At 38.6% G+C, this 25633-nt stretch overlaps 2 protein-coding genes across 2 annotated transcripts in view; one reads left to right on the plus strand and one right to left on the minus strand.

Moving 5' to 3' along the window:
* LOC150099143 (RYamide receptor-like) overlaps positions 1-7879 on the minus strand; it is a 39540-nt gene extending 31661 nt beyond the window's left edge. Inside the window, exon 1 of the mRNA XM_090403932.1 lies at positions 7657-7879. The gene's annotated coding sequence lies outside the window, so the exon portion shown is untranslated. The remainder of the gene's footprint in view (positions 1-7656) is intronic.
* Positions 1-25633, plus strand: part of LOC150099142 (uncharacterized) — a 148052-nt gene that overhangs the window by 71794 nt on the left and 50625 nt on the right. The gene's annotated exons all lie outside the window — the stretch shown is intronic.

Here is a 25633-nt window from a genome sequence, read left to right on the forward strand (position 1 = left end):
GATCATTATTATCATCATCATCATGCGTATCAAGGATTTAGGCCTAGCGTGGCCTGTTCCGGCCTTAGAAGTCATCGTTGACTCGTTTAAGAGGACGTCCTGGTTTTCTTTTTCCTAATGGCTTGTACTTTAAGGCTTGTTTTGGTAATCTTTCTGTTTTCATTCTTTGAACGTGTTCCATCCATTTATGTTTATATTTTTTAATTTTTTCAATTACTGGTTCTTGGTTTAATTCTTTCATAATTTCTTCGTTTCTTTCGTGATCAAATAGGGTATACTTTGCAGTTTTTGTCATAAACTTCATTTCAGCTGTTATTAATCTTTGTTTGTCTTTTTGTTTTATTGTCCAGATTTCGCTTCCATACATTAAGACCGGTAGGGCTAACGTATTGTATACTTTTAGCCTGGTTTGTTTTTGAACTAGGTTTGGTTTAAATAAAGAGTTAATTACTCCTGTTATTTTTAAATATTTTGCAATTTTTACGTTTATATCTTTTTTATGTGATCATATATCCTAAGTAATTAAATGAATTCACCTGTTCTGAGATCTTGTTATCTATTAATGTTTTAGTTCTTGCTGGATCTTGTCCTTTAAAGGCCATAGTTTTTGATTTTTCCGTTGATATTATCATACCATAATCTTTGGCTATCTCATTTAGATCTAAAATAGCTTTCTGTAAGTTATCTTCAGAATTTGTAATTATTATTTGATCGTCGGTAAAGAGGAGAGTGTTTAAGTTAACTGTAGGTGAAAGTTTAATTCCTTGATGTAAATTTTTACTCCATTTTATTATTATTTCATTTAAGTAGATATTAAAAAGAGTTGCTGAAAGGGGACATCCCTGTCGGACCCCTTGGTTTATCTCTCTCGTATATGATAGCTCGTGATTTAATCTTATTTGTATTTTATTATTTTCATATATACTTGTGACAGCTTTTAGGATACATCAGGCAAGGATAGAGTTGATAATGTATCTCTGGTAAGAACGATGACAACTTCCTAGCTGGTTTGAAGGTGCTGTACGAATTATATCTGCGGAGAGTCCTTGCTATTTGCCAGAGGTTCCTTTAAGGTGGGTTGTCTGATCCTTTTAACAATCATTGATTGCAATCTGGAGGATAATTATGAAATATTTTCTGTATCAAGTTCTCTCTACATCCATTAAGCAATAGACTGAGTTCGATTTTATTTAATTCTTCTAATACAAGAGATTCAGAAGAACAAACTGCGCGTGCTCAGTGTACAAGGCTTTTGAAAATACATTTTTTTTTTCCCGTGAAAGATGATGTGAAGATGTGCGGATATATCTGTCTGTACAAGATGACTTCCTGTAAACCGAAAGTTCAATATTCCCAGCGGAGTTACGATGTATTCAAGTGTCCAAGAGTGGGCGTGAGGCTGTTGTCAGATCCCCGTTGCATAGTGAACTTGATGCGAGTGTATAAAGATTTTATTTTATCCAAAAACTAAAGCAGTTCTCTTTCAGAGTGAGACCGAATTGCAAAGACATCGTCAACAAAAAGTAGCTAAATATGAGATTGAATGGTTTTAGAAATCTGTTTTAGAAATTCAATGGTTTTAGAAATCCGTTCCACTAGATGCTCCATGAAATAATCAGCTACAGTGGGTGATGTAGGACTGCCCATCGCAGTATCTTTGATCTGCTGAAATAATTTATTGCACCAAGTAAAACAGTCGGCATTGATAGTAAACTTTAATAAAGCGACAGTCAACAAAGAAATCTCCCCTTAAAAGCTGTAGAGTTTCTTGAAATGGTGTAAAGAGAGAAACTGCATCACTTCAGACTCTTGAAGATGAAGATCTCTCATGTTTTTCTTTGAAGTCCTATTTTGTAATTCAGGTTAAAAATATTCAGAGGAGAAGGTTTACTTTATACAAAATCTTCGCAATCTTCAACCTTAACTTGTTAGCGCCATCTGTACATAAATCCCGATTATCTTTTTCACAGCCTGCCATAAAGTCTAAATAGGCAATCGACGAGGTATTACTGCAATATCTGGACCTTTTGACAATACACTTAATTCATCGCTGGTTAAAAAAGGTTGGTTAGTTCAATTATGACCCATTTGTCATGGACATAGCTGGGTGGCTGCTGAACGAACCAATATTCTAATTCATCAATTGACTTCTGTTTATTTCAGTGAGCACCTCTTACCGAAGGAAGAGAAATTCTACACATTACAGCAAAACATTCAGGGCTAATATTAGAAGTAATAACTTCTCTTTAGCCGTTATTTTAAAAACTATATTATTTTAAAAATTACTTTTATCTGGAAATTCCCAGTGGTTCTCCGAAATGCGTTGATTTCATAGGAGTTCACATTTGCTACTAGAAAAAGAAGCATCTCATGGAGACGGCTTCCTGGATTGATAAAAAATGATAGCAAAACGGATGAAATTAATATTTAACATTCTTTCGACGGGGAAAATTAATTAAAAGTCGTTAATTTAACGTATCATTTCGGAGTGTTTAATTATGACTTTTCAAAAAAGACGTTTTTAGATGAAATATTACAGGAAGGTAAAAAAAATGGAACCCCAAGTCTCTGTAATTATAAGTTATATTAAGTGGGTCCAGGGCTTTCCGGGATCAAACACTAAATGCTTCGTTGAGTGAGATAAAGTCTGCAGAGGGATATTTGTCGTCTTTAGGCGTGACTGGGAACGAAATAAATTAGTCCCTGCGGGAGGGCAGCGAAGTCAGCCGAGATCATTTTTCAATCTCAGCGCCAACGAAACTCACCAGTTCCACTGTTGCAATCAGAAGAACGAAGCCTCAGCAGTGGGAATCTCACATGACGAGTTATTTCCATGCTAATCGTCAATAACAGACAACTTGTATAAACTATTTACATCGCAATTGCGAGGAACCGCTTTGCCGGTGAAGCATAGGCACGCACATTACGTAGAAGACATTCGAAATAATGGGATGTCAGACATTCTGCAGAGATGACAGGAAGATTGGATAGCAGAGCAGCAAGAATTCGTGGTCAGTTCATTTGGAGGGAGTTAATCATTTCTATTTTTTGTTTGTTTGTTTCGTATTTATTGCAGCTTGTCATCGGAGTGCACATAAAGCGCCATCTATGGAAAATGGCCTATTAAAAGAATCTCATTTCATCTTCGGAGGTACCGCAATAACCAAAACGTTCCTCTTGTGTGTACATTAGATTGCAAAAGTTGGAGAACAGCCTGCGAATGTAGATTGTTTGCACCTTACATGTTGGAGTCTCACTCATTGTTTATCCTGTCGATTTATCGCAAGCAACTCCCTCTTTCTTTGAGCGATAAAACCCCTATAAATATCCTCGTTTACTTTTTCTGTTCCTCTTCAAGTTTCTTCATGCGCGTGAGACAGAAAGTCATTCTCACTGCCTAATCTTGATGATAAGAGGTGTTTAGTCACTGGCTTTGTTTGCGTTCGCTAATACTTCTTCCCCGGGTTGTATTTTACTCGGCCAGGTGTTTGTCAGCTTGTGAAAGATAGGATAGTGACAAACGGCAATAAAGAAAGACCCACCAATAAATCAAGCGAGAGAGGGGGGTTTAGTGGTAAGTCTGTGTGCACGAGAAGGCATATAACGGCAGATAGCAGGAAGTCTTTATTTTAAGGGTGAAGGAACACGGGGAGAAATTTAAGACTCAAGACAGAGCTTTGGGGTGGGGAGGTGAAGAGAATTCAGCCATAAATTGTTAAGATGAACAACTCATACTGGCACTGTTAAATGCATTACGGCAATGTGTTATGTTATGGTGGCGTCCCCTATCTTCAGCTGACGTCTTCCCCTGTGAACACGGAATGCCTAACTAGGCGCACCTAACACACACAATGCAAAGTCCATCTAAGCAGTGTGACCTTTATCCATCTGTAATGATGTTAAAGTGAGGATGATCTACGCATCCTATTAAAAGTAAAGTCCGTATTAAGGCCTACATCAGGAGGATCTCATTTCCCAGGTAATGTAGGCCAAAATATGAAACGCAATCCTATAGTGGTTGCAAACGCGAAATATCTGAGGGGTCATTTAATCAACAGAATATTTCTTCATTCTTCAGTATTGGCGAGTTGAAGGGCTGAGATTGACGTCATAGCAGCTCAATAATCGCTCGCATTTTAAGCATTACTATACACCTCCATGAAGCTATCACTGTCTCTGTGTGTGTGTGTGTTCATTTAGTTCCACATCTTCTTGGCCAAAGTGTTATTAGAAGTTGTGTACGTGTTATTTGCAAGTCTGGATGAAGGGAAAACAATCTTGGTTTCCGAAATAACATCAAACTCAAGAATCCTTCAAATGAGCTCATTACAGAGTCAGATCATCTTTCACAGACGAATTTCTGTCAAAGCGTACTGTAATTGAACTCGGAGACGGCAAACACGATTTCAACGTAATGTGAGAAGCAGTTCGTCCTCTTTTCGCATCGAGAGGAGGACAAAACCGATTCATACTAAACCGTCTGACTAACAGCAGATAAGTGAAGACAGCAGCCCTGCATGTGATTAAGTTACCGCTGGGAATTGATGTGCCATTCACAGAGCATCAATGGGCTGCCTAGGGGTTTCTTGTCATCGTAATCAGGCAGAACACACACACACACACACACTCACGCGCCACGAGAGTTTTTCTTAAATAATTCAAGATCTCATTTCGATGTATGCAAGTACATCGGAGTGTGTGCTTCACGCGTTGATTAAAAAAAGATGAAAGAAATTTAAAAGTATTCCAGAAAGTCAGCAGCGAAAAAGTGTTAAGATGGCAAAATGCTTCTCCAATTGATAAAAAGTCCCAAGACAACAAACGATTAAATGGACGACTCGAATTTTATTCGAGAATATTGACGAATAGCGTTGTATACCGAAGGTTCATATATTATAATTTTATGTTTGTTTCCCATCTTTCTTGATTCGCTAAAAAAATAAGCAGAAGAATCTTGGTTAAGATTCTTGCATGCTCGTCTTGATCTGTATAGAAACGATGAAGGTCCCTTCCAGCCATATGAAATCATCGTCAATAAACCACTTAAATTTCCAATTGCTGATGTTCATTTACAACGTAAATCAGTGTGTCCATTTACAAACTCTAATCCCGCAGTGGAGCTCAAACCGATTCCGACTGCCACTGGTAGATTATTGCAAAAGACTAGAGCCAGGATGGCACAATGTTGCAGCATCTCTGAAACGCACGCGTGGGAATGTGAGAACACGAAATCAATATAAAAGCGAGCAGTGTATCATTCCAAATAATGCAGGCAACTCCCCTGGCGTTAGGCAATTAGAGATCCGTCCTCGGGAGAGCAGCAAAAATCGCCTGAGTTTCGAAGTTTTGTCTGCACTGCGATGCAGACGGGATTAATGCAGCATCCCTTCGAACAACTCGACAGACAGAAGCATTTATGAATAAACAAAGTTTTTCCAGAAGTTTCCTAAGCAAGGTTTCTCCAAGGAGGAGAAACGAATTACAGTTCTGAGATATCGCAGTTGGTTGGGAAGGGGGAAAAAGAGAAGACATTAACAGCTTTTTTGCTACGAAGAGAAAGAAAGGTTTTGTTGGGAAGAAGTTGGAGGAGGTCGCTTCATCTTCTAGCGAGTTCGTGCTCTTTTGTTTTCGGGCAACAGCTGGTGGAAAAAGAAATGATGCGAAGAGTAAGACGCTCCCCCATTTGCACTGTTGATGGATACACTGGAGGAACCTGCGACGCTAAAAGAACTAATGGGACCGCAGCTGCACCCACACGCACAGAAATCGGATCACGAGATGAGCATTACTGCCATAAAGCTCTTTTTAAAGACTAAGTTGGAAAGTTTGGAAAGTTGCAGAAAAATGGGGACACGTTTTAAAGGGGTGGGGAACTAACAGAATGAACACCTACTTTGGGAATAAATGCTTCGGCAATGAATGAATGAATGCGAAGGATATGTATTAATATTATAAAATGGTACGAAAGGATTTGTATTTGTGTATTGATGAAGTAAAATATGGGAAAGACGAGATCAAATTTGATTTGCGTTTGGTGAGAAGGAGGAACATTTTTCTGAACGTGATGGAGCTCAGCCACGAGAGAGAGAGAGAGACAGGGAGAGGCGCATGAACAGAGAAGGATTTCTGGTAAATAAAGTAGCATCGAACGCAATTTTCTCTCTCTTTTCAAACAGCCGAGGAGATCACAAAACTCGATCTGTTTGCCCAGACTAGGACGTGGCTATCAAAGATGCGGGAAGGAGCTCTGAAAATAATTTTCTACCGAAGGAAGAAAATGTGACTCATCTTTTTAAACCGGTGAGGTTGCAGGGACTGCGTTTATATTCTGAGCGCGTGAGACGTGTTGCATTAATAGGATGCCATTGAGTAGCCCTAATTCTCTTCCTTGGAAGGCCATCGTTGAATATGTGATAACACGGTGTTGTTATGGGGTCACTTAGTACAATTTCTTCTTTTCGGTGTTTTGATACCAATGAAAGAATGGAGAAGCGCTTTGAATAACATGAATGAGAGAGAGAGAGAGAGAGAGAGAGAGAATCCGTAGCTCGGTTAGTATAGACGAAGTCCTTTGGTGGGAAAGACCTGGGTTCGATTCCCCCGTTCATGACGTGAGGCACCTTTATCTGGTCTCTTTCGACTAAAGGTGAGTTAGCCGGTCTCATACGTGGGTAGGGGGTTTTTTCACGTTCAAACTCGGGTTTTTCGTCCCCCATAAACAGGCAAACCGGCCTCGTGAACACATATGGATTACAGTCATGAATACGTTCCACCCATATGTCGGTCCTGAGCCCGTGGGGAAGCAACAGTGAACTACCCTGTAAACATCTCACCAGGAATACTTTGTTGGGCAATGCCTACAAAGGTATCTACGGTCGGAAACGACTGAAAGGGAAAAATCAGTCGATCAATCGAGAGAGAGAGAGAGAGAGGGAGAGAGAGAATCGAATAACATCGCATATGACACAGGCCAATCTGTTTACTTGATGTTGGGTGTGTTGCTTTATCCACAGAACATGCGGGAGTTGGAAGACGAGCCGAATTAAATGTATCAGTTTGAAAATGGAGCAAAAACTCACCAGCAAAATAAAGTGAAATGTGTTCAGTTCGCAAATACACTGCACTTCCAAAAGGTGTGGAACTTTAAAGCACGTTAAGAGCGTTAACGTCATGAGAGTATTTTTTTGTCCGGTGGAAGTTTTTGTGCAAGAATTATATCGAGAACATTCAAGTTTTTCATTTTCTTTGAAAGGAATAGGCATGTATCGGATGGGCTCTTTCATACTCATGAATTTGGAAACTTAAAGGAGGAAGGAAGGTTCGCCAGAGATACCCCTGCAAGAGGAAAACGACAAGATCCCGAAAGTGCTGATGTCACCGCACGCATGACAACTATCACACGAGACACAATCTCGCTAAAATTGCGTTCATTTTTTTTCTCTTTCTACAGACAACGCAAACTCGACAAGATAAGAAGGAGCACATAAATGCGGCAAAGCTCCAAGAAATAATTTTTTTTATTGCCAAAAGTTAGACCCAAAATAAAATGTTCTTGGTTTTGTAATATCTTTAAGACTTGAAACTAAGAAAGGTGATATCGTAAGTCACGGAACGTTAATTACGTCTAAGGAATCTTAACGAGAATAATCGACTTACCTGACGTGGTCGAGGGATGAAAACGCGCGCGCACACGCACACAAAACACTTCTTCGTAGAACTGTGTTCGAGCAACGTGTTATCGCATACTCTGACTTCTCGTTTACTGGCCAGCGAATGCCTCTGTCAAGGAAGCTTCGCGTGTTATACCTACCACCGGTTGCCGCTCGGGGGGGCAACGGTGCTCTGTCGTCAAGTGTCGTGCTCCGCGTGCAGGGAGTCCACGCTCGCCTTAAGTTAACTGCTAAAAGAATTTATCTTCGAAGGTTGGGTAGGGTGGATCGAACGAGCATGAGGGAGGAAAGAGAACGTCAAGGTGTTTAGTGATCGGAAATGCGAGATGGAAATACCTCCCACCTCACAAAAAATTACGCGTTGAGGGGTGATTGCCACGCAGCAATAAAAGAGGAATGTGCGTTCCTTTGGCGCACTCGTTAGATCAATGGTTGGATTCAATGGATAAACGCAGTTGATTGAGATGATCGAATTCCATTGGCTGGTCTGATTGACAGAGTGCATGTTGTCTCCACCCTCTAACCGAAAGACTGCGGAATCGAACTTCGATATGAGCATGGATGTTTGTGATTGTCTTCAGACGGAAAACGATTTTCATCACCTGATGTGAGACCACCACCATTTTGCTTACTGGAGGCCTGAAGTACTTTGAAAAAATTTCACGTGTCGTTCTCTCCGACACGGTTTCAGTGTTGCGTAATCCGTAGCCCACAAATGCTTCCAAATTTAGAGTGGTGGAAATCGAATAAGGTAAAAACTTAAAAAATACCTCATGAGAAATCAAGACCTGCGAAAGAGAAAATGCAAGACCAAACGAGATAAGAATGTTTCAGATTAGATCTCATTGCGGATACGTTAATCACTTTAGACGTTCTTTTTTTTTTTTTTTTGAAGTATTCCCCTTCATGGCATTTCTTAACCCATTTAGATACTTCTACGTCTCCCAAGGGAGAGAAAGAGAAACTAAACTGGTTAAGGTTTTTCGGATTAATTTCCCTTTTTCATCGTTCCGTAGCTTTTACGGGGACAAACACTTGTTACTTAATTGATTGATAGATTCCCTCCCCACCCCATTAGGAATGAGAGATGCTTCGGTGGGGCGGGGCGTGTGTGTGTGTGTGTGTGCGGAGGTATTTCTCTTACAGAAGTTGCGGATTACGTACTGATCCTGGCGATCAATTGTCCGAAGAGGTCTTTAATGGATTTCGTTGCTAGGAGACAGACCAGGTAGAGAGAGAGAGAGAGAGAGAGAGAGGAAGCTTCTTTTTTGGAGGGTTGAAAACAGGATTAATAATCCTGCAGCTGTCGTGGCCTTTACAAGCTCAAGCGGATCCTATTTTTAGAAGTGCATGGATGCCATTTCGAAATATTCACTTGCGCTGAGGGCAGTGCGGAGACTCACTTCCTTGCCTACACCGGTGGTCTCCAAACTTTTTTTGATCGGGTACCCCCAAGACAGAGAAAATAAATAGCGCGTACCCCCAATTGATTGAACAAAAATCTATTGTAATAAGTATTATAAAGAGGAAATATGCCTTGTATCATCATATAATAATTAAAAACGCTAGATATTTTTACACATCATTTTTATTATTAACAGCTTACAAACATATTTATTACAATATTTAATGCGAACAATGGCCTTGCATGTCTTTCATAATTTCTTGAAATTCTGGTTTGATGGCTTCTGATACTGCGATACGAAGGTCTGGTTCCAAGTTTAATTTATTTCGATATTTGATTTTAATACCTGTCATTGCAGAAAATGATACCCCACATAAATAAGTAGAACCAAACGGTAGGAGTGCATCATTTGATGTGTTTACTAAATTGATATACTCGGACTTCAGTCCCATCCAACAGTTGTGAAGAGATTTCTGTTGAAATTCGTTTTAACATTAGATGCAACACAACTTTGTTGTGTTGTATCTAATGTCAATTAATTGCTCTTGAAAAATAATCGGAAGGTGGTGAATTTTTACATTTCATTTTCTGCAAATGGGTATAAAATCCATTGAAATTCTTCGCCAGGAAGATCTGTGACTAAGTTACAAAAATATTGTCTCTAAACGTTTTAAATGTGCAAATATTAGACTTGTTGTTTGTTTTACATTATTTTCTGGAACGAAGATGGAAACATTTCTAAACATTCCTTTTCAAATTTCTCTCTCCACAGCACCATTTTCTTTCGAAATGCAGTTATTTTCTCAATCCTTGTTAAAATGTTACCTTTTCCTTGAAGAGACAAATTAAGCATGTTTACTCTTTCAAAAATATCAGCTAGGTAGCATAGTATTAGTAAGCACTTGTCGTCATTGAAAAGATCGGCAAATTTCTTATCTTTATCCAGTAGGAAAATGCGTAACTCATCTTTCACTTCTACAACTCTCTTAAGCACTTTTCCTCGAGATAACCAACGAACCTCCGTATGGTACAGAAGATTTTCGTGGATACTGCCCATCTCTTGACATAGTACTGTAAATATGTTACTATTCAAAGTCCTCGTTTTTATAAAATTAACAATATTGATAACATCCTGCCTTATTTTGTATATGTCAGGCTGCATTTTCTTTTGCCGCAATAGCTTGCCTGTGGATAATACAATGAATGAATTTGACACGTGGTGCTATTTCGGTTACTTTTCCTTTGAATCCTTTCTTTGTACCAATTAAAGCATCTGCTCCATCGCTAGTTATGCTGAAACAGTTTTTCCACAAAATATTGTTTTTAACAAAGAAGTTATTTACTGTTGAAAAGATATCTTCCCCTGTACATCTTTCCTGAAGTGCCTCACAAAAAAGTAGTTCTTCGTGTAATTCATTATTAAAATAATATCTAGTAAATACCAATAGCTGAGACATGTTGGCAACATCTCTGCTTTCATCAAGCTGTATAGCAAATTTTCCACATTGAGTCATTTGTTTTAATTTTCTTCTTTAAATTATCTGCAATGATTTCTATACGTCTACCAATAGTATTTGCTGATAAGGGAAGACATTTTAATTTATCTGATATTCTTTTCCATGGATTATTTCTACCATTTTTATGGCAGTTGGGAGTACAAGTGTTTCCCCAATTGTGTGTGGCTTTTGGTCTTTTGCAATTAAGAATGCAACCTCAAGAGATGCCTCCAAATATCTATCGTTAATTTTAGTGAATTTGTTTAAGTTGTTGGATTGAGAATTCCATGTCTTCAAACATCGTTCAAAGAATTGTAAAGATTTGTGTTCATGTTCAGGATGTTTAGTTTTAAGTGTCTTACTAATAATGATGGTTTCATACTTCCATTGCATAGCGTCTCACGACACAATACACATGTAGGACGAGGTTCATTGTTGACTATCGTCGATGTAAATCCCTATTTCAAGTAGTCTTCTTGATAATTTCGAACTTTCTTGGGCAACGTTTTGTCAAGTTTCAGATTAATGTTTTTATCACTTAATTTGACTGATAACGAACTTGTTTGAATAGAAGAATCCATCCTATCTTTTCCTTGTTGTTCGTCTGATGCAGAAGTACTATCATAATTATCTTCAATTCGCGGTTTATTTTTGGAGGAAATTTTTTTAACATTTATCCATTTTGTGAGGGTTAATTTGTAAAATTTAAATATAATTCATTTGCTATTGATAATATAAAACCAAAAATGTAAGCAATTTTGATCATATTAATTCACTATTTCTCTAGTGTAAACGTAAAGGTAAGCACAAAAAGGCGTTGAAATTGCACAGAAACAATATATACTAAAAATCGTTAAACTTACTACTAATAGTCAAATAATTAATACAACTGTGGTGTTATCTGTAGATAGCAGGATAACTAAGCAATTTTCCTTCTCTAGTTGGGATTGTCAACGCTAGGAGGCTCTACAAACAATGGCAATGATAAGTAGTAAGAGATTTACTCCCTAGTTTTAAAAAACATGACAGCTTTGCCACGGGCGATTATGAGTGCAAAGTCGCCCAATGTGCGCTACTCGCAAATTTAAGTTTACAGGATCTTTATAACGTCTTTGTCTATATTAGATAGATGTTTAATTGATGAGAGAAAGTATTATTCTTTATCTTTAATGAATTACTTACTTTTTTTCCTATCAATATAAAACTTTTTTGACGTACCTCCCACGTATCGACTCGCGTGCCCCCTGGGGTACGCGTACCACACTTTGGAGACCTCTGGCCTACAACACAACAGATAATAATAATATTATTATTATTTATTATTTTTAAGCTGCAGGTGAGTTATCCAATATCATACGGAACTATGGCAGGTTTTTCTTACCCGAAACACAAGTTTTACACTCCGCAAAACTCCCAAACTAGACCTAGCACACACACACAACCACACAGTGAACAAACATAATATCCTGTCTTGTGACCTTTGTTACTTTTGAAGTAATCTAATCCCAAACAACCACTCAACTCAGAATGGTTCTTCTGACCATACGTTATACTTTTTCGAGTCATTTAGCCCTCAAGTAAGAAGGCGTCACATCAGCGATAAAAATCACCGATCCTTAATGTAGGTTATTTAGTGTTCATTCACTTATTATTTTGAATTAGAGTCAGGTGTACGGTCATATGTAAGAAATGACCGTACACCTGACATGTTTATGTAAGGACACAAAGTATTAGGCGATGTAACACACTGCTTGCAAACCATCTCGATCTACTAGTGGGCTATTTTCGAAAGATAAGGATTTAGTTTTTCTAATTCTAAATTATTTAATGGTGCCTTCATTTAAAAGATCCTCTTTCTTATGTGTGACCGTGTGGGTCGTTGAAAATAAAGAAAAGAGAAGAGCACTGGACCGTAACTAATGCTTTTCGGGAGGAGATCTTCATCAATCTCCACCACAAGAGTGGCAAATCATAATAACAAACTTTTTACTGAACTTAAATGATGAAATGTGTGTGCAAGTAAGAAATTACTTCGACTTATCGATGAATCAAAATTCTGCGGACGAATAGTCTGACACCTGACCTTTAATAGTACAATAATTTAGATCGGCCAGGAAGAGATTTCGTCTGGTATGGCCCTTCAGTGTGACCTCATTTTTATAGAATCAGAGATTCATTGTGTGTGTGTGTGTGTGTGTGTGTGTGTGTGTGTGTGTGTGTGTGTGTGTGTGTGTGTGTGTGTGTGTGTGTGTGTGTGTGTGTGTGTCATCAGAGAGCGCACAAATATGATTGCAATCAGAGTTGTCGAAAAACCCTTAAATTCCTCCTTAAATTTGTGGCGGTAAAAGATTGGGTTTAAATACATAACTTGAATCAATTTACTACTAGTAACCGGAGCTTCTGTAGCTCAGCTGGTTTCGCTGGAGCCCTGGTCTGGAAAGACCCGTGTTCGAATCCTGGCTATGATCAAGAACGGGGATGCGGAAGGGTTTGTTCTCACGGAAAGTCGGGTTTTTCTTCCCTTAAAACAGACACGTGAACACACATATCTGAACACGTTGAATATTATCTTGTCCCACTTTTATAGTGGAGAGTTTAACTAGTTCTTGAGACCCAGTTACAGTTCCCCCCCCCCCAATGTTTAATTTTGATGGATCATAGATAAACACTCTGGTGTACCACCATAATTGCCAATCTCCAGATTAGAGAAGAGATTTAAGAAGAAAAGTAAGAATTAACCATCTTGGATACCAAACAAGTGAACACAAATAATTTTTGCCTCCAGAAAGTATAAAAGTTTCCAAAAACGGTTGACAACTTATGGAAGTGTATATGTTCGTTTGAGTTGTCTTGGTATTGCATTCCTGGAAAGACACGAAAATTGACCTGAAGCCTATCTTTCGTTATTGCTTTTGATGAATTATTTCACAAACTAAAGCTTAATGACAATAGCAAAGGCGAATATCCAGATTCTTGAAGTAGCGTGAAGTAATGCAATACCAAGGCAACTCATAAGTCGTGAGAGAGAATTATTATTCGGACTCTTTAACACTTTTACAGGGACGTTTTGTTGTATGGAAAGCGTTTTATTTAAATTGTTAAGGCAGATATATTCAAACTATCAATTGGGGACCAAGTGAACTTCTTGTACGGATGATAAAAGGCTGGCCAGATGTGAAGGCGTTTAAGGAGCTTATATCTTAATAAAAAATCACAAGAAAAAGTTTCAGAGGCTGAATGAAAAAAAAGGTAGACCTGATATTTTCTTTTAGCAAATTTTATTGATTCACGTCACTCCTCAAAATGCAATTAATCTGCCGGAGATCGATCGGAACGAGGACACCCAATCAGAAAGAAGCAACCTCTTTTAAAAACAGCTTTGCTGAGCGAACCATTTATTTTGAATCAAAGACTGCGCGAAGGGGAAGTCCAGAGACGAGAAGGGCTGCATTTTTCACTATTTGTCAGTCAATGCTCTGGTCCCAGCTGGCTACGGAGACACGCCGAGCGCATGGCTCAGTGAGTTCACCTCTTTACGGTGTCACATCCCCAACAGTGAGCATCAATCCACCCTGAAGATAGCCGCGATCAGTTCTTCGTTCACAAACAAAACTCCGCAGATCCCTATTGGCTGAGGGAATGTCGGGGTGTGTTATCCGTGAAATGAAATATCAGTGCATCTGTTTCGCTTTCCGTTCCCTTTCCCCTAGGGGGGGGTGATTTATAATTTATCTAGTGCATCATTTTTCATCAGAAAGAAGTCGTCCATTTTCAATCAATATTCGTTTGAAAATAAAGGAAGTTAAAGGGGGATTTGTGCCCTGAATGGAACGAAATGTGATGTAGAGGTCATCGGACAATTGAGGATTTTTGTTTCCTTTAAAGTTCTCACACTTTCTTTATTTTGAAACCTGCAGAGGTAAATTCTTTGCCGTTTGGATGTGTGAGTCGTTCAGGGACTCACTTATGTTGACCTTAGCAGTGCATTTGGTGTCATCATTCATACGCGAATGTCAATAGAGTCAGTAGAGCAGACTACATCCAGGCAAAAATGCGGTCTGCTTTCTACCACATACAAAATGCATTTCAACAGACCACTGTGATGGCAGAGTTGTGAATTGCGTGTTTGCTTATTTTTTAAATTCGCGTGTGTGTGTGTGTGTGTGTGTGTGTGTGTGTGTGTGTGTGTGTGTGTGTGTGTGTGTGTGTAACATGCTTGTAATTTTATTTTTGAACGAATTTAACTCGGAAACGTATCAGCGATAGAACTTTCTCACCTCTATCCTCAGCCATTGTCCGGAATGTCAAAAGTGACGGAGACACATGACAAACTCAAACAGTGAAGGACAGAAATAGAAGTTTGTGACACTTTAAAGAGAGTCTCTCTCTCTCTCTCTCTCTATTTTGCACACACAAAAAGAAAGAAAGAAAGAGAGAGAGAGAGAGAGAGAGAGACGCCGAGTATTTTTTTCTTGACTGTCCAAATACATACAGAGCGATGTGTGAGGTTGCTGCAGCGCCTTTGTGCGTTGATCAACGGCTTCCTTTGACTCATTTTAAAGGTCATCCGACAAGAACAGTTTCGAAATTTCATAAAAACCTTCCCACTAACAAGGGACTCGCAAATTTCTTCCTAATGAGTCCCTCGTGCTTGAGATGTGCATGCTAATGAACAAGTCAGACAGGTAATTTGGGTGGGAAACTATAAACAGTTGAAAAATCAATACTTTGCTTTGGTAGTTTCTTGAACTTTGTTTCTCGACTCCTTCGCATGAATCATCTTTGTGACGTCATCTTGTTGCAACTCCTTCAGGTCCTTCGCCAACGAGAGTACAAGGACACGCCGGCTCTTCTTAGTGTGCTGTAAAAGACTATTGACATCTCCTTTTTATGTCGGGTTAAAAACAACAAGGGGGTCGCTTTCTTTGGATTAAAGAAACCTCCTAGTGGGACGCAGACCGTTCAACTGAGAATAAAAACGTCATGAGCTATATTTATAAGGGATCACTGGAATGTTTGCAATTCATCGCTTCTAATACAACCGTTACGAGAATAAACAACGAGAAAATATCCTCCGCAAGACAATCACGTGAAGTGCATTCCTCCGCGGCATTCTTACATCACTTATTATTAAAGGGATTATGTCCATTCATTAGATTATGTAACGAATAAAAACTATGGCTTGTTTGTTTGCACGTGCGATTCTAATTTTGGACCAATTGCCCCCACACACATGGCACTGAATAATGTGCTGTATATAAATAAACCATAACCTTCTTTTCGGGTGAAAAAAATTATTTATCGATAGTCTATCGAGTTCATATATAATTTAATTATTTCTTTCGAATCTATCCAATCCATCCAGCAGACCGAAGTTGCTATTTTATATCTTTCCCGATTCTATCCATAAATTTTGCGCCCTTCGAGTGGAAAAGGCCCGAGTTTGATTCTTGTCGTGACGGGAGGAATTTCTATCCCTGCTTTTTTAGTTGAAGATGAGTTAACGGATCTCATACGATGGTTGCATACAGGAAACTCGGTTTTTTCATCCCGCATACAGGGAAATCGGCCTTCAGAACACACGCAATTTATAGACAAAAAATACTTTTGGCGGTGATGGGAGGTAGACGGCGTTGATGTTGGAGAATTAAGTAGTAGGGAAGGTTGAGAGACGCATGCAGGGAGACCAAAGCTTCCCAAAACTTGCGTACAGACGAAAAAAAAAACAAATCTGTTAAGCACTTTGCGTTTTGAGAAATGCCACTAAAAAAGCAGGAGTTCAGTTGCTGTGATGGTGAAAGATGCTTTTCATTATTTAAAATGTAGAAAATATTTTTTTAAGAAAAGGTGTATGCTGTTCAAACTGACGAGTTTTAAATCATTCTACTAATATTTTGATTTTTAATTATTATTTATTTTTGCAAAACAATAAGCTCTATTTAAAAACTCTCCAATGAAGATGCAAAAAGTTCGCATACCCCTCAAATGTTTTCATTTATCCACGAGTTATACGCATCCCCACTTAAAGTCAATTGTAGAAAATTGTAGAAAATAAATTATTAGTATTAATATTATATAAAAAAATACTTTCGGATTGTTCCCCCCCCTCAAAAAAGTATTATCCTTAAAAACGTTTTGTTTTTACTGATTTTGTTTTGATCGAAACAAAATAATTTCTTTAAATTATGATTTGATGAAATCTATTATTAAAAGAAAATCTGAAAAAAAATCAGAGTTGAAAATATCCCTCTTCAAATTTTTTCTTTTTTTAAAAAAATTTGAACAGAAGCAAGATTGAAAAACTTTTAAATATGCATAGGTGACGCAACCTGTCATGTGTGTGGATCATCATCATAGAAAAAGGGGGGAAAAGCCACCAAATGTTAGTACTATATACGTGGGGGGGGGACGCCAAGTATCGATATACTTTTCTCGTGTGACTTGAAGTAAATTATATTCCATTTAAAGTCCTTCGTTATCAAACGTGTCAGAAAGATTAAAATCTCTTATAAATACAAGAACTGAAAAATCATCTGTTCAAAGATAACAAAAAAGATATTTCTATTTCTGGCTTCTAGATGGCAGCACGAGTGCCAGCCACGAAATTACTACTTCATGATTTGTTATTTTCATTCGCTTTCAGTTTTACGATCACTCAACATCATTTGGAGCATCAACTCTTTTATGGAAAAGGGATTCAGTTATTAAATCGCTCCACTTGAGTTTAAACGATTTCGTATCTGTTTGCTAAAATTATTTATTGATTTGCGCTGAAGCTTTGCTAATTACACAAGGTTATGTATGTGATTCAAAATATATATTTTTATTTTCAATAAATGGATTTTTTCATACATTGTCAAAGTTTGTTGTGAAAGTCATTGGACGCTATGAATTATCAGAACCACAATTTTTAAATTTCTTTCTTGATTGTTAATCACACATCGATGTTTAATGATCGCTGGTTCTTTTCATCTGTTACCATTTTTTTTTTTTTTTTATAAACGATCACTTATTAGGAAGAGGCACTTACTTAAAGAGAACTGTATTTCTGATGAGGCATGAAATGTCTCGAGATAATGTTCCGTCATCAAAGCCACGTTCAGTTTATTCCTCGGAGACATAAAAATGCTCGCCTCCTTTTTCATTAGCGGCTGCGAACCACTCGGCGGAAATACGAGACATTAGACATCGGTGCAATAGACGACGACAGGAAATGGAAGCATTTGCGCGCCGTGCAACAGGTCCGTCGGTTCCCGTAACACCACTTGACCGCACTCGCTAATTCGTCCGTCTTAATATCGTTCGTCGAGTGGAATGTCGTGAGCTGTTCGGTCGGAAGGGGAAGTCGCAGAGATGTCCACTTAGATGGCAGCGAGTTAGTCTCGGGAAATTGGCATCTAAACGCGCGGACCTGCACGAAAGGGTTCTCGCAAGCATCGACTCCTCTGGCGCGCGAACGCTCCAAATTAGGTGCAACCGCTCCGCCGCTGACACCAATAACAATTTCCGCTTTTTTACATTCTCGCTCCATTTACTTGTGTGTCGCTCATGTTCCGCTCATCTCCCCGACAACTTGCTTCCACAAACGTCTTCCCTCTCGCTGTCAAAGCGGTGATGGATTTCCTCATTACTTTTCCATTTGCATTTCGGTTTTTCGTTTTAGGATTTCTGTTCGTACCTCACGCGATGCCGCATCCAACCTCGCGCCCTCCGAGTTCCCATCTGCTCGGACCAATAAAATACTCCGCGCGGCTGACAACACAATAAAACCACGTGCGAACGCTGTTCGATCAAGCTGGAAATGACACCTCGTGGCTGGTTTTACGGAGGTGAAGCCGAAGAAAGCGCTCTTTTATGGCGTCTGTTTGAGATGTGATTGCGGTTCCAGATGGAGGAAGGAAGAACCGCAATTGACTTCAATTGAACGTTACATTGACGCAGTCCGGGGCGACCTTTAAGGAGGATAACTTTTAATAAAGAGCGAAGGAGTTTGTTGACAAGAGATTGTTCTTAGAAGTATACCCAGTTCAACAGGTACAAATCAAAGGTTTTTTGAGTCCTTTTTTTGACAAAAAAAAGTCATAGATCGTTTTTGTTACCTGCATCATAATCCTCACAGATTTATACACTTGCTAGTTTGCTGTTTGTACGGGGAACGTCTCTCTCTCTCTACTCTATTACGGGAGCTGCAATCTTATCTTGGGGAAAGAGAGCAACATGGAAACAGATATGCAGACTACTAACGGTGCTTGTTCACAACACGTACTGCTGAAAAGATAAGTGCGTCACTGTGGAAAATCAAACTGTCTGTCCTGCTTTTGTGGTCAGCTTTAGAGCCCCTCTGCTCTTACACCAAAACGAAGTACATCGAAGTCACATTGCCGGGTGACAGTTTGTCATCTAGGAACGCATTATCACGCACAGCTCCTTTTCAGTCATAGAAAAGAAGATCTTGATGGTAGACCAGAGCCTTCCTGGTTTTCTTTGGAATCAGTGATGACGTCGTTTTTCCCGGTGTTGATTGCTGGCGATATTTTAAAGGGATTTGAAGCAGGTTTGATTTAAAAAAAAACACAATGGAAACTCCACTCTTTCTTGACTCATCTTAAAAATCATGCAGCATAATAAAATCCGAGCAGTTAGAATCATTGATATTAAAATATTGCACGCTATAATGATGACACTTAACTCTCAGTCTATTCACAAAAAATCTTGCTACATAAAATGGTTGTAACCAGAAGTTCTCAGTGCAGGAACTTCTGGATTCCACGTATGCAACGTGATGCTTTGCACCTTCATCACGGGATAAGCAGACTCAGAGAAAAAAGTCCCATTGTGTTTTGATGAATTTCATCCGCTAATCGGAGACCAACTTTCATTCTGGAAGTACCTGATGTGACTTAAAAAACTTTCATGCGCAGTCTTCTGTCATTCGCTCTTTCTTCCACACAGTTAAAATCCATTCGTATATTTTGATTTCTTTTCGTTCTACTTTCAGTAACTCTGCAAGGATTTTATCTATTCCTGGAGATCTGTTGTTCCTGAATGATGTATGGCATCATAACAAATCCTTTAATAGAGCCTAGCAGTCTATTGGTTTAGAAATCAACGCGCTTAGCAGTCTTCGGTTGTTAGGATCAGAATAGCCAATTGCACTTAGAACCGTGTCATGTGACATCTTTCACCGGCGAAGCCCTTGTAACCAGTTCGGGGAACACAAATGTTCCGGGGAACACCGGTTAAGAACCACACTGTTCTAGAGGAAGATTCCCGACTGTATAATTCAAAACTCACTCACGGCGCTAATGTGACTCGAAACCGTTCATTCGTGGAATTCACATAAAAAAGAAAAAAACATCTTATCATGAAACTGTGCGTGTCTTATGATAACATTAAAAACCTGAATCGAATAGTTTTTATTCTAAATGGAACCGGATACACGTTGCCACCCAAAACGATATAAACATTTTAATTGTTACAAAAACGAATTCATTCCCGTGTGTCCACTTGGATTTATTCTATCCATCCTTTGGTTTTCATTTCGTGTCGAGCCAGTGTTCTAAGAAATCAAATCGTATTTCTTTTCTTCTGTTTTCTGCCTTTTTCCTGATCAATTTCAAGTATTGAAGATAATCTTATAAATGTTTATGTAGAATCTCCCCTCACGTATCTCCCGAAAGGATATTTAATTCCTTTTTCATTTAAGATTCTCATTTATTATTAGAGCAAAGCATTTTGGGTCCATTTTTGCGCTTTTCGTTTGGAATGGCTCTACTATGAACATGCACTTTTATTTAAAGTAATCCTTTTAATGCGAGCATTCTTTGCGTCAATTATGTAAGGGAAAACAAGCGGAAACATCCTCCTCCCCCCCCCATTCCGAATCCACTTTCATAGGCATCCTCCAACACTTGAAAAACTACAGTCAAAGAAACAAGACCTACTTTTATTTCTCGAATGTAACTTAATTCACACCATTAAAATAGGGAAGCAGAAGTGCGAGTATCGCAGTCTTCTTCTTCTTCATATTACGCAAACCACGGAGGAAATGGAACTAAACCTTTTCCAGCAATGCAATAAACGCACACCTTTGAAGTCTGTTTTAAGAGATCAGAAGCGCACATAAAACTAGATGCAAGAAGCGGAGGTTTTCTAAAACTACGCTCGACAGTGTTTCTGAGACGTGAGAGGCTGCTTTGGGAGGGGGGTCGAAGGGAAGGGTTGCAGTAGTAAGAGAATATTCTACGTTGCCGTCTTCCTCAACTAAATCCCAGACTGGATTGGACGATCGGAGTGCGGATGCTTTCTTCGTTGGGTTCGCGATTTCCATCTCATCTGATCGCAGCGCCCACCCGGATGCGAGATCGGTCCGCTATTATTTCAACTCTCTAAAGATTTGGCTGAGCAAAATAGCAAGACGACGTCTGCTTAAACGCAAATTCCTTTAGCTTATAAGAATGTTTTCTTCGGAGTCTTGAAAAAATGAATTTCACGTCTCTGAATATACAATCGCGAGGAATAAACAGAGGAAATGCAACTTAAGAAATCACTTCGGGGAAAGTTCTTGCGGTTTACTGAAAACGCGAGGGAGTCCCGAGAAGGGGGATTTGCATATGCGCGTGAAAACTGGATCTCGACAACTCTGGGGAAATCGGCCGTAGGAAGATCACTTCCTGCCTTTAAATGATTTAAGCGAGTTTGGCGGAGAAGCATTTTCGTGAATTTACTTGCGAAAAGAAAGAACTTTTAGGGGGGGGGGGGGAACAGATTTTTGTTGGTCACAAAATAAACGGAAGAATGTTTCCAATGAAATCCTGCGTGATGAAATTAGAAATGCGACACGAAATTCATGGAGAGGCGAGGCAAACTTAGAAATGTAAAACTCACTTTATGATTGAGTGAAAAAGAAAAACGGAACCTCCGCTGTGCATGAAGAATTCACGTGAATCCCTTGATCCCTGTTTTCTTGGGAGAGAGAGAGTAACGGGGAAGAAATTCTCATTTCCCCAAACGAAAATATATTCCAGCAAAGATCGTTTATTCTCCATCTTGGCTAAGAAGATTTTTATAAGATTTTATAATAAAATTGGCTAAAATGCTGCAGTCTTCATTGCCTTCTTCTTACGAAGGATTGCGTATCGATTCCTCAGTCTTATAATTGGTTTCTTTCGGTCTACATTTATCCACTTCTTTTGATAGTCGATATAAATGCTGTTTCCTTTTTTCTCTCTGTATTCCCTCGATGTTAACATAAAATATAAACATCTAACTGTAAATATCTATTACGTTTCTAATATCTTCGTTTTTATAACAACTAATTATTTACTTATTCTTAAAAATCTCAAGTCTGAAGTCCAATTTGCTTTAATCTTTCTTTTCACCACTTTCTAATAATCATATAATTTCAATTTCAAGTATTAAGATTTGCCACAAAAAAAAACCTGCCTAATTACAATATTTGAAAATATTTTTCGCGTGTGCTTGTTTTTTGTTTTAGTGTTAGCAACGCGCAGTTACTACGAGATCAAACTACGTAATCTGTTACCATAGCATCACGCACGTGATTCATTAGCATAATGACAGTTCAAATTAGGTTTTAAAATAAGACGATTTGCTCAACTTCTCGAGAGGAGGTGGGGAAATAGATATAACAAATTGACTGCAATAAGGTTATAAACAGTGGTGAGCTATGGAAATTTTAACAAAGGACTCGCATCGTCGATCAAAAAAAAAAAGCCGTATTTCACACAAAAACTTTTATTAATACAGCAGTTTACAAATGCCAATCGAAACTTATTAGAGGATAACCAACCTATAAAGGCTATCATTTTTAAACAAATCTTTTACGATCTAAACATGAAATATTTACGCACAATCATCTGTGTTAATTTATCTTACATAAGAAAAACATTTTTAAACTATCAAAATATAATAAGAATAAAATCTTTTATAATCGCACACATGAAATAGTCCGCATTTTTTATAAACAAAATAAATTTCTTTTGTTTCCGATAGAAATTTCTATGACAAACAATCTATAAAGAATAAATAAATATTATCTAAAAACAATAATATTGAAGTAAGTTATATTTCGCTTTTGTTTTTATACTTCAAGTGATAATCAATGGTACCAATCAAGGGGCATTATTTTATAGTCCCATTTATTTATATGCGATTACCAAAAGTGAATTCTTATTTGTAAAATGGTAGTAACAGTAACTATAATATTTTATTTAATAAAATCACTTTGTTAGGTTACCGTATGAGTTTTTCGCTTAATATATTTCCAAAAAATTATGTTGTTGTTTTTTTTAAAAAAAAGAAGTAAACAAGAAGAACAAGGGACTCGCAAATTTGAGAAAAAATTAACAAAGGGCTCGGGCGAGCCCCTTACCGCTCATTACTGGTTATAAACAAATCTCAAGAACTGGGAGACTTTTTTTATTTCATTAAAATTCCAATTTCATTTTCTTTCTGTTTGGTACGGAAGGAAAAAATAGTTGAAAGCACTGCCACCCTTTGAAAGCCCAGCTAACTCATCTGTAATTGTTCTTCGCTTCTTTTACGGGATTTGAACCCGTCTTTTCAACTAAACATCACATGTGTTTGCTAACTGCACTACTAAATCGAAGTTCAATTAAGCAATTCGATAGCCTATTTCCGGCCTATGTCATTGACCTCCAACGACATTCCAGATAAACATCAAAAGCAAAATGCTTGCTTACAGAAGGCTATCAAGAATCGATTTCTTGGAATGCAGCAGCGCCACCTAGAGAGGTTTAGGAGAAATACTGCACATTCCGTAGCAGAATTAAAAACAAACTTTCTCTCTCTGTAAATGGGAGTTGGGGGGATGGGGACAGTAAACCCTTTGTTGTCATGGTAACTCTATTGGTCAATACACAGTTGAGAAGTTTTCTTATTTATTTGCGTACTGGGTGAACGACTGCATCATCATGAGGGCTAATGGGGAAAAAATACTATAGAGTTCTCATAAATAATGGAAGAAAGATAGTTTGACGTGTGTGCGTGTGTGTCCCTGTTTTTGTCTCCAAAGCAACGAGTGTTTTATTTTCCGATTAAAATCCTCTTTCGCCACTGACATCACCGAGATTAGCAAGCTTTCGACAACGAAACGCTGTTCTGTGTAGCCAGCTTCCAAAGGACTCTTTATTATGTTCCTAATTACACTTCCTTTGGCAGTGGGAGAGGCATGAATATTGATGAAGGAAGCTTGTTTCACACATCCACTACATGTTCCATAATATGCTACATGTGGCGTCATCTGGTTGTTATATATGGAGGTTTCCACAGTCTCCATGCAAATGGACACAATTAGCAACACCTGACGCACATGATTTGCCGGAGCTTCCCTTTTATTCAGTAAATTATTCACTCTTCCACGAGGCAATTGCAATAAGCTTGTGGCCACTAAGGAAAGAGACGGATGTCACCACGATGCAAATTACCTTTCAGTCGCTCATCTGCTAAGTCTGAACATGAATATTTTAGAACCGTATTGGCTTCATTGCTGCAGTCAAGTCGGTCCTGAACAGCCTGTCGCAAGGGGGAAGCGAGGATAAAACTGCATCTGATACAATTGATCTTATCCTGTAATAGCTTAGTTTGCATAGCATTAAACGTGATCAAGAAACACAGGCGCATGAGTCAAAGTAGGTCATAACCTCGGCGCATTTTAATGATCAGGTCAAAAGACAAAAGCCTCGAAGCAAATAAAGCAAAGAAATATTTAGTTTAAGCTAAGAATAACGTTGCGGTCATCGTCAATAGGAGTCGGGCAAATTTATCCTTTTATACTTCTCTGAGCAGAGGACTAAACCGAGCAGATCTAAGCATGCAAGAGCATAAATGGTATCCAGAATCGCGGTAGTAAGAACAGAGGGGGGAACTGCCCATGCAATTGCAAAAGGCATATGGCAGCCCGTATGATGGCAGTAAGTAAAACGGATTCTGCGCTTTAATATGTCTTACTAGAAGTAAGACATATTAAAGCAGCTGCCGAAGACTTACTAGAAGCCGAAGTCTTACTATAACAAACGTTGAAGTGTCATCAAGGACACTTCTGTATGCATGAGTTTCTCCGACCTTTTCTATGTGTGTGTGTGTGTGTGTGGTTGGCTTTTGTGATGTTCTCGGTGGTTTTTGATAGGAACCGAAATGAACAGTCTTCATAGCATTTTGGAGAATCAAGATTTGAACAGCTGCCGAAGACTTTGAGCAGAATGACAAACAAAAATCTTGAATCTACTGAGAATTATTGTGATATCACATAATAATAAATGATATCACATGATACAGAGAGCAGCATTTTATAATGAGGAAATTTTCTTGAATTTTTATGGCTTCAATCACCTAAAGAACTGCTGTTTTCTTTTCAATAGTTTAGTGGCGATCTTAAACGCAACAACGTGTGCAACTCATAGTACACTAGTACCTGATATGTGCAGAATTTTGAAAAGTACTGTGGTTATTGTTGTTACCTGAACTACAGCCGCAGCAACTGAGACAGAATAAACAGGCCTCATAGCGATACTAGCTTGGGATCCGGGATTATGTATTAGTCAGAAGTTGCTACTTCCTAGCCGATGGCCAGTGCAGCTTACCATCATTTCCTGAAGTGTTCTATGTTTGTAGATATGTTGGTGATGAAAAGCCAGAGTTTCTAAAAGAAAACCCCACCTCCGTATGAGACACGCCTTATAGATGGGAATCGAACTCGGGTCTTTTCGACCAAAGGGCATCGTCTATACCGACTGAGCTACGAAGTCTCCCGCCTTCAGATGAAAAAAAAACCTTTATAAAGATTCTCGCATCTTGGATGGGAACCCAGGATTGCCTCGATGCCTACTGAATTACGGGAGACTCTAAGAACCTTGCGGTTCCAAAGAACATCAATGGACAGAAGTAAAAAAGAAAAAGAAATTATAAGACTTTGGAGCTGAACTCTGAAGGAGTAATGAACGCATGAGAGCAAAAGAATGAAGGGGTGATGAACTCAATACGAAATGGGTGGTTCCTCAATCTAATTTCCCTCTTCTTGG

The sequence above is a fragment of the Typopeltis vanoorti genome, chromosome 14, assembly GCF_054136105.1.
Source record: "Typopeltis vanoorti isolate ZY-2024b chromosome 14, IOZ_Tvanoo_1.0, whole genome shotgun sequence".
NCBI classification, from domain to species: domain Eukaryota; kingdom Metazoa; phylum Arthropoda; class Arachnida; order Uropygi; family Thelyphonidae; genus Typopeltis; species Typopeltis vanoorti.